This window comes from Giraffa tippelskirchi, chromosome 4 (assembly GCF_054371585.1).
Source record: "Giraffa tippelskirchi isolate mGirTip1 chromosome 4, T2T-mGirTip1v1.2.pri, whole genome shotgun sequence".
Taxonomy (NCBI): domain Eukaryota; kingdom Metazoa; phylum Chordata; class Mammalia; order Artiodactyla; family Giraffidae; genus Giraffa; species Giraffa tippelskirchi.
In genome coordinates this window covers 16,963,803-16,971,357 of record NC_137278.1, presented here as the reverse complement: position 1 = coordinate 16,971,357, position 7,555 = coordinate 16,963,803, and the positions used below count along the sequence as shown (strand labels likewise).

The 7,555-nt window shown below is 43.9% G+C and overlaps 1 non-coding gene across 1 annotated transcript; it reads right to left on the bottom strand.

Moving 5' to 3' along the window:
* Nucleotides 1-6,962: 6,962 nt before the first annotated feature.
* TRNAN-AUU (transfer RNA asparagine (anticodon AUU)) lies at nucleotides 6,963-7,034 on the bottom strand. The gene has a single exon. It is a non-coding gene; the product is annotated as a tRNA-Asn (tRNA).
* Nucleotides 7,035-7,555: the final 521 nt, after the last annotated feature.

The window sequence follows — 7,555 nt, the reverse complement described above, 5'->3', positions numbered from 1 at the left end:
AATCAATAGACATAGCATAATGGCACATGCAAGACTTAAGTAAGCAATGATCTTAATGTCAGACAAGATGGAATTCACTCCATAAACATAAAATGACCTAAAGATATTATTTTATAATGCTGAACTCCACAGTGGATAAATACTAGAATCTAAATACTTGAGGGCAGGAATTTTAGTTACTTTGGTTTATTGCTATATCCAAGGTCAAGGCCTGACAGTTTGTAGGTTTCAATAAATACTTTTTGAATAATGATATGAAATGTTGTGAGAATTCATGCACAGAATAACATATCAGTGACATTTTAAAGAAGAAATTATGAGATACATGCTGAAATAGAAACATAATAGGAGTAAAATATATTAACTCCTGTCTCTGCTTTATCTCTCTCCAGCCATTAATCAAGTGAATAAAAAATAAGTACGACTATTTCCTTTGCTTGGGTCTCCTAGGAAAAAACATAGTAAAGCATGGATTAAAATGCTGACATAGTCTCAAGCCCAAAGCTGTGGAACTCAGGAAAAAAGAAAGGAGTCAAAAGGAGGTTTGGGGCGATACAATAGGCCATGGTTCAGGGCCGGCCTCTCAGGGGTTTCGGCAATTGTGTTCTTTCAGTGTAGGATGTTTCTCGGGTATATTTTCCAAGGAGAAATTACACCTCAGAAAGTTCCTGTAAGGCGAGAAAAGAGAGGAATCTCTCTGCCAGACTTCAGGTGGTCAGAATTCACCTACAGGAGACCAGTCACCTGGCTTCCCAGGTTACATCATCCAGGGAGTCAGGGCCACCCCGGAAGGCAGGCCCCACCTGCAGAACCTTTCATCCCGAGCACTTCACTTCATCAAGGCTACTGCCCGTCACACATGCACTGCGTTCCACCCCGTCGTTGCACTCCCATCAGCTCTGGTTGTGAGGACAAGAACTAATCTGAACGGAGCACTGACAAGAGAGAAAGGAGATGGTCGATGGAACTGAAAAAACCCACCAGTTTATGCCCAATACAACTACAGAAGACTTCACAGACAGAGTGCATTTGATTCCTGTAGATCAATCTCTGCTCCCTTATGGAGGTTTTCCAGGATTCATGACAAGTAGTCATATATTAGGTCAAAATAAAACTCAGTGCATTTCAAAGTGGATAATAGTAAAAGACAACATCTTTAACTACAATGCATTAAAGTTATTAAAATAATAACTGGGGGAAATATCTTTAAATTTGAAAAATCTCTTCAACATATTTCTTTTTTTATTTTTTTAATTTTAATTGGTGGATAATTACTTTACAAAACTGTGATGGTTTTTCCCATGCATCAGCATGAATTGGCCATGGGTATATATATATATTTTTCCGCCCTCCTGATCTCCCCTTGCCACCTCCTTCCCACCCCTTCCCTCCAGGTTGTTACAGAGCAACGACTTCAATGTATTTCTGATGAAAATAATTAAAGATAGATCAATTATCTATTGATCATTGATTTACATATATGATCAAACATTTACATATAAAAAATGAAAAAGAATTAAAGAAGTAAAAGCACAAACCTACTAAAAGAAGCACAGGGACATGACATTATAGTTTTGTACAGGAAGATGGGCTTCCCCGGTTGACTCAACTAGTAAAGAATCTGCCTGCCAATGCAGGAGGCACAAGAGAATTGGATTCGATCCCTGGGTCTGGAAGTTCCCCTGAAGAAGGAACTTGCAATATCCTCCAGTATTCTTGCGTGGAAAATTCCACGGACAGAAGAGCTTGGTGGGCTATAGTCCATGGGTTTGCAAAGAGTCAGATATGACTGAGAGCGCACACATCACACACACACACACACACACACACACACACACACATTCAGGAAGACCATTGTAATGCAGCTCACAATTAAAAACTCACAAAGGAAGATAATGATAAAGTTGACTAAATAAAAAATAAACTACAAAAAACCCTTCTGCATAAAAATAATCATATAAGCAAAATCATAAGCAAGAAAACTGTATTTATAGTTCCTATCACAAAAAGGACTGAGATCCATCATACCTAAAGAACTCTAGAAAATTCTTAATGAAATGGCAAACAAAACAATGGACACATGAGTGAAGAACAGATGAATGGACAAGAGAAGAAATGCAAATGGCTCTTACCCATAGGAAAAGATGTTCATCCTCTCTCACAGTAAGAAACGAGTGATACAATAAAACACAACAAGGTACAATTTTTCACCTCTGGGATCAGCAAAGATCAGGAACGTCACAACACTGTTGGCAGTCTGTCAATGGCCAGTCAGATGTGCATGATGGGATTATTTGTCATTAAAATCCTTTTGAAGGAAAATTCAGCAAAAGATCTGAGCGTTATAGGTTCATGTAGCCTCGGAAAAGGTCTGTGCAGGTTGGAGTTTCTGTGGGTATGTTTGCAGGTATGTGAAGTGATGGATTTACAGCATTATGCTCCCCAGCACTGAGGTGATAGCAGAGTGCTGAAAACTAGCTAAGTACCCATCAATAGGCTACTGTTTGAATAATTGGTGCTGCCTCTATTCATGAAATCCTATCTAGCTGTTAGGAAACATAATGACAGTGCTCTACAGGTATGTACAGAAATATTTCAAACATGTTTAACTCTCGTGGACAAAAGAAAAGAAATAAGTTTAAATTTGAATTCTTTGTGCTTAAAGAAACCCTGGAAGAATACCTGGGATATTTCATGGTCACTTGATCTTGTGTGGGCCAGCAGGTAGGAGAGTATGTATACCATAACATAAACTTCTATTCTAATAGCTCCAGAATGCTAAAACAGTTAGACTGTGTAAGACTGTTACACAGTTAGACTGTGTCAAGGGTGTGTACCCTTGGCGAGACTCTAAATGCAAGGTAAGGATTCTGGAAGATAATCTGATAATACATTTCAAAAGTCTTAAAAATAGATATACTCTAAGGGCCCACCAAATCTGTTTTATAGGGGATTTTTATAGAGACTAAAAAGAAATGTTATAAACGTTACAAGTCCTTATCAACACACAAATGAATTGGAATGGGGAGATATTTTCTCAAATGATGACAAGTATCTCAAGTTAAAGACCAGTAAATGGGGGGACACTAGAAGCTAAAAATCAATCAAGTGAAGTCTTATCACTGCCATTTGACAGAGTCACTAGCTGCTTCAAACAGAGAAGTAGTAAAAAGTATAGAAAGTTCAAAAGCGTGAGTACAATAACCTTTTGGGAGATTATAACACTTTCATCTCTCTTTGTGCCTAAAATTGAATACAGCATGAAGCAGGAGTGTGACATTTTCCCCAATTTGATGGTCTTCTGTCCTGACATAATTTATCATATCCATCATCCCTTTGCTCACTGCTTAAAAAGCCCTTTTATCCTAAAACTCTGTTTATACCTCCGTTTTCTTCTATTCCTATATTTGTCCAGTTCTCCACCTGTCACTGTTCAGAGTCTGTATCTTTGTGTTACAATTTATATTTAGCACTCTTCATTGTTTTCAAAACTAAAAATAATTTCCCCACATCTGATAGTTGTTCGTTGTTCAGTCGCTCAGTTGTGTCCGACTCTTTGCGACCCCGTGGACTGCATCCTGCCAGGCTCCTCTGTCTAAGGAGCGAGTTGCCATTTCCTCCTCCAGGGGATCTCTTGGACCCAGGGATTGAACCCACGTCTCCTGCATTGCAGGCGGGCTCTTTACCACTGAGTCCGCAGGGAGCCTCCCCAGTCACTGCTCATCACTTCTAACACCTGTGGGATCTAGGGCCCTACTGACCAGCTGTGGTTCCTCGGGCTGGCGGTTTGACTTCTCCAAGCAGCAGCCCTACTGTGCTCAGAGTCTGCTTTTTAGGAAGTGATCTGCACACCAGAGAATCCGTGGGCTTAGATCTGGTGGCCTTGTTTCCAGAGCTGACTCTGACTGCCCTGAAGGCCATGCCTTTGACTCCCGGCAGGTCCCATGGATCCGGCGGCAGGAGGACGCATGCAGGCGTCTCTTCTCAGCCCTTTCAGCTCCTGCACCATTTTGCAGAGGAGCCAGGGAACTGAGCACGTGGTTGAGAGTCTTTGACCACAGACCCTCCTGCTGCCATCCAGCAGGTAAGGGAGGACCAGCAGCCTCTGCCCACCGGGAGGGAGGTCCCCCCTTTGGCCGTTAGGCTGGGAGGATGGACCTGATGACCCTCGTTCCCGCTGCTGTTCTTCTCTCCTCGTACCCCTCTGCACTCACCTCCACACTGGACCCTGCCTCCTGCCCCCTCTCTCTGAATCTCTCGACCACAGAATCCCTCCCTCTGCCAAAACCACCAAGGCACGTCCACTGTCCACTGAGCTCTAGGCTGACATATCTCCACTGTCCCCGCTCAGCACCCTTCCTTTGCAGCAATGTCCAGAAGGCCAGAAGGAGTCCTCTGGAGAGGAGGTGGAGGGCAGTGGATAGAACAGAGAGGAGGAGAAGAGGAGTTCCTGTGTGTGTGTCTGTGTGTGTGCTCCACGTGGGCTCATGGGGGGATCTGAGCCCTGCTCTTCCCCCTGCAGCCCAGTGCTAGGTAACTGCAGGTCCAACTTCACTGAAAGCACCCCAGACAGAGCCTCTCATGGAGTTGGTTCCTTAACAGGCAGGGACCAGGCTCCATCCACTTTGCTGCTGGGTTTGTTCCTGAGTGACCCTCAGTTCTTAGCCATGCAGACCAACCATGCCTGCCTCCCATGCACCCCTCCCTGACTCCCCAACACTTATGCCCAGCTCAGGCTCCTGGGACTCTCCTCTAGATCTGGAGAACAAAGTTAAGACCATTGGGCTGAAAATGTAAAGGATGCATGCACTGGTGCTCAGTCACTCATCGGGTCCAACCCTTTGTGACCCCATGGACTGCAGCATGCCAGGCTTCCTGGTCCTTCACTGTCTCCTGGAGTTTGCTCAAACTCATGTCCATTGAATCAATGATGCCATCCAACCTTGATATAGATGATTTTTTACTCACTGGACAATTTTTTGATGCTGACAAACTTCATAGCTGTATCAGTTCAGTTCAGTCATTCAATCGTGTCCGACTCTTTGTGATCCCATAAACCACAGCACGCCAGGCCTCCCTGTCCATCACCAATTCCCAGAGTCCACCCAAACCCATGTTCATTGAGTCGGTGATGCCATCCAACTATCTCATCCTCTGTCGTCCCCTTTTTCTCCTGCCCTCAATCTTTCCCAGCATCAGGGTCTTTTCAAATGAGTCAGCTCTTCGAATCAGGTGGCCAACGTATTGGAGTTTCAGCTTCAGCATCAGTCCTTCCAATGAACACCCAGGACTGATCTCCTTTAGGATGGACTTGTTGGATCTCCTTGCAGTCCAAGGGACTCTTAAGAGTCTTCTCCAACACCACAGTTCAAAAGCACCAATTCTTCAGTTCTCAGCTTTCTTTATAGTCCAACTCTTACATCCATACATGACTACTAGAAAAACCATAGCCTTGACTAGACGGACCTTTGTTGACAAAGTAATGTCTCTGCTTTTTAATATGCTGTCTAGGTTGGTCATAACTTTCCTTCCAAAGAGTAAGAGTCTTTTAATTTCATGGTTGCAATCACCATCTGCAGTGATTTTGGAGCCCAGAAAAATAAAGTCAGCCACTGTTTCCCCATCTATTTGCCATGAAGTGATGGGACCAGATGCCATGATCTTAGTGTTCTTAATGTTGAGCTTTAAGCCAACTTTTTCACTCTCCTCTTTCACTTTCATCAAGAGACTCTTTCGTTCTTCACTTTCTGCCATAAGGGTGGTGTCATCTACATATCTGAGGTTATTGATGTTTCTCCCAGCAATCTTGATTCCAGCTTGTGCTTCCTCTAGCCCAGCATTTCTCATGATGTACTCTGCATATAAGTTGAATAAGCAGGGTGACAATATATAGCCTTGACGTACTCCTTTTCCTATTTGGAACCAGTCTGTTGTTCCATGTCCAGTTCTAACTGTTGCTTCCTGACCTTCAGGTTTCTCAAGAGGCAGGTCAGGTGGTCTGGTATTCCATCTCCTTCAGAATTTTCCACAGTTAATTGTGATCCACACAGTCAAAGGCTTTGGCATAGTCAATAAAGCAGAAATAGATGTTTTTCTGGAGCTGTATAATGTTTCTAAAAAGATGGAAACAGACATAGCAGAACTAGGTGTGATTGACGAACATGATCTGGGAAATAGTGTCGATTTTTTTTTTCAGAATTATTTTGCCTACAAGAAAACAGAAATATTCTAGTGAGAGGATAGTTGAAGTGGAAATGATCAGTATTTCTCTAGGCCCCTCTGTCAGCCCATTGGTCAGGACTTTTCAGTGTATAAATTAGTTTAATATGTGTACAGAAATAGTTCTCAGAGTTGGGTTTGCTTGATGTGCAATTATAATAATTCCATAGGTTCAAATTCCCTTCTTTGCAAGTAAAATAATAAAAGGGAACATATGTAAGTTTTTAAAGAGGAACCTCCAAGGGGGTGGGGGAGAAAAAAACAAGCCACCATGTCAGTTTTATGCCTTTTTTTTCCCCCAAGTATTTTGGACTGTGAAACAAGAACATCTTCCAAAATCAGATTAGTTGAAGCCTTGGGTGGTTGTGGAGGGAAGGCCAGGAGAAATGTTCCAGTGAGCGTTGCCTTCCTGACGTTGATGTTACATTACTCACAGCCCATCCGACTCGTGTCGTACATTCTCCACCTGCCAGGAGGTCTCTGTGCTCCGATGCTCCTACACTCATTGCAGGCTGGAGGGCTTGGCGAGCTGCCATCAGTGGGGAAATTATACCCGCATGGACTCTGAAGATTCCCCCCACACCAAGGACCCACAACAACAACCTGAAAGGTGAAAGTGAAATTGCTCAGTCGTGTCCGACTCTTTGCGACCTCATGGACTGTAGCCCACCAGGTTCCTCCGTCCATGGGAATTTCCAGGCAAGAGTACTGGAGTGGGGTGCCATTTCCTTCTCCAGGGGATCTTCCCGACCCAGGGATTGAACCCGGGTCTCCTGCATAATAGGCAGGCGCTTTACCATCTGAGCCACCAGGGAAGTTACCTGAAGGATAACAGACTACTGTTATCAACAACAGACTACTCACTTATCCCGTGTGGCTCCACGGGTATTTGGAGAGAAAAGCTAAGTCGACACTACAAGACGTAAACAAGGATTGGGGGCACAGGAGAGAAGACTCCGCACAGGTGAGGGGCTGTCCCGTGGGCTTGGGAGCCAGCAAGAAGGAAAGGAAGGTGGGGAACTTGAAACTCAGGGGCTGGGAGGACAGACCAGCAATACCCATGTTGTGTTGCCATGCGCCCAAACACAGGAGAGGACTGCAAGAGGGTGGGAAAATGCATGGCTGCGTGTTAAGATTTTACTAAAGGACTGACAACCAGTAACGCCAAGTCCCTGCCTGAGATGCTCGTCAATTACCAGCAAAATTAAGACGGTTTCTCACGTAAAATCTCAGGCCTGCTATTCTTCATGAATTTCCCCAGGCCATTAACTTCATCGAATATTATTAAGTGGCTCCAACCCCACACTGTCACAACAGTTGTTCATTTTTCAGTCAC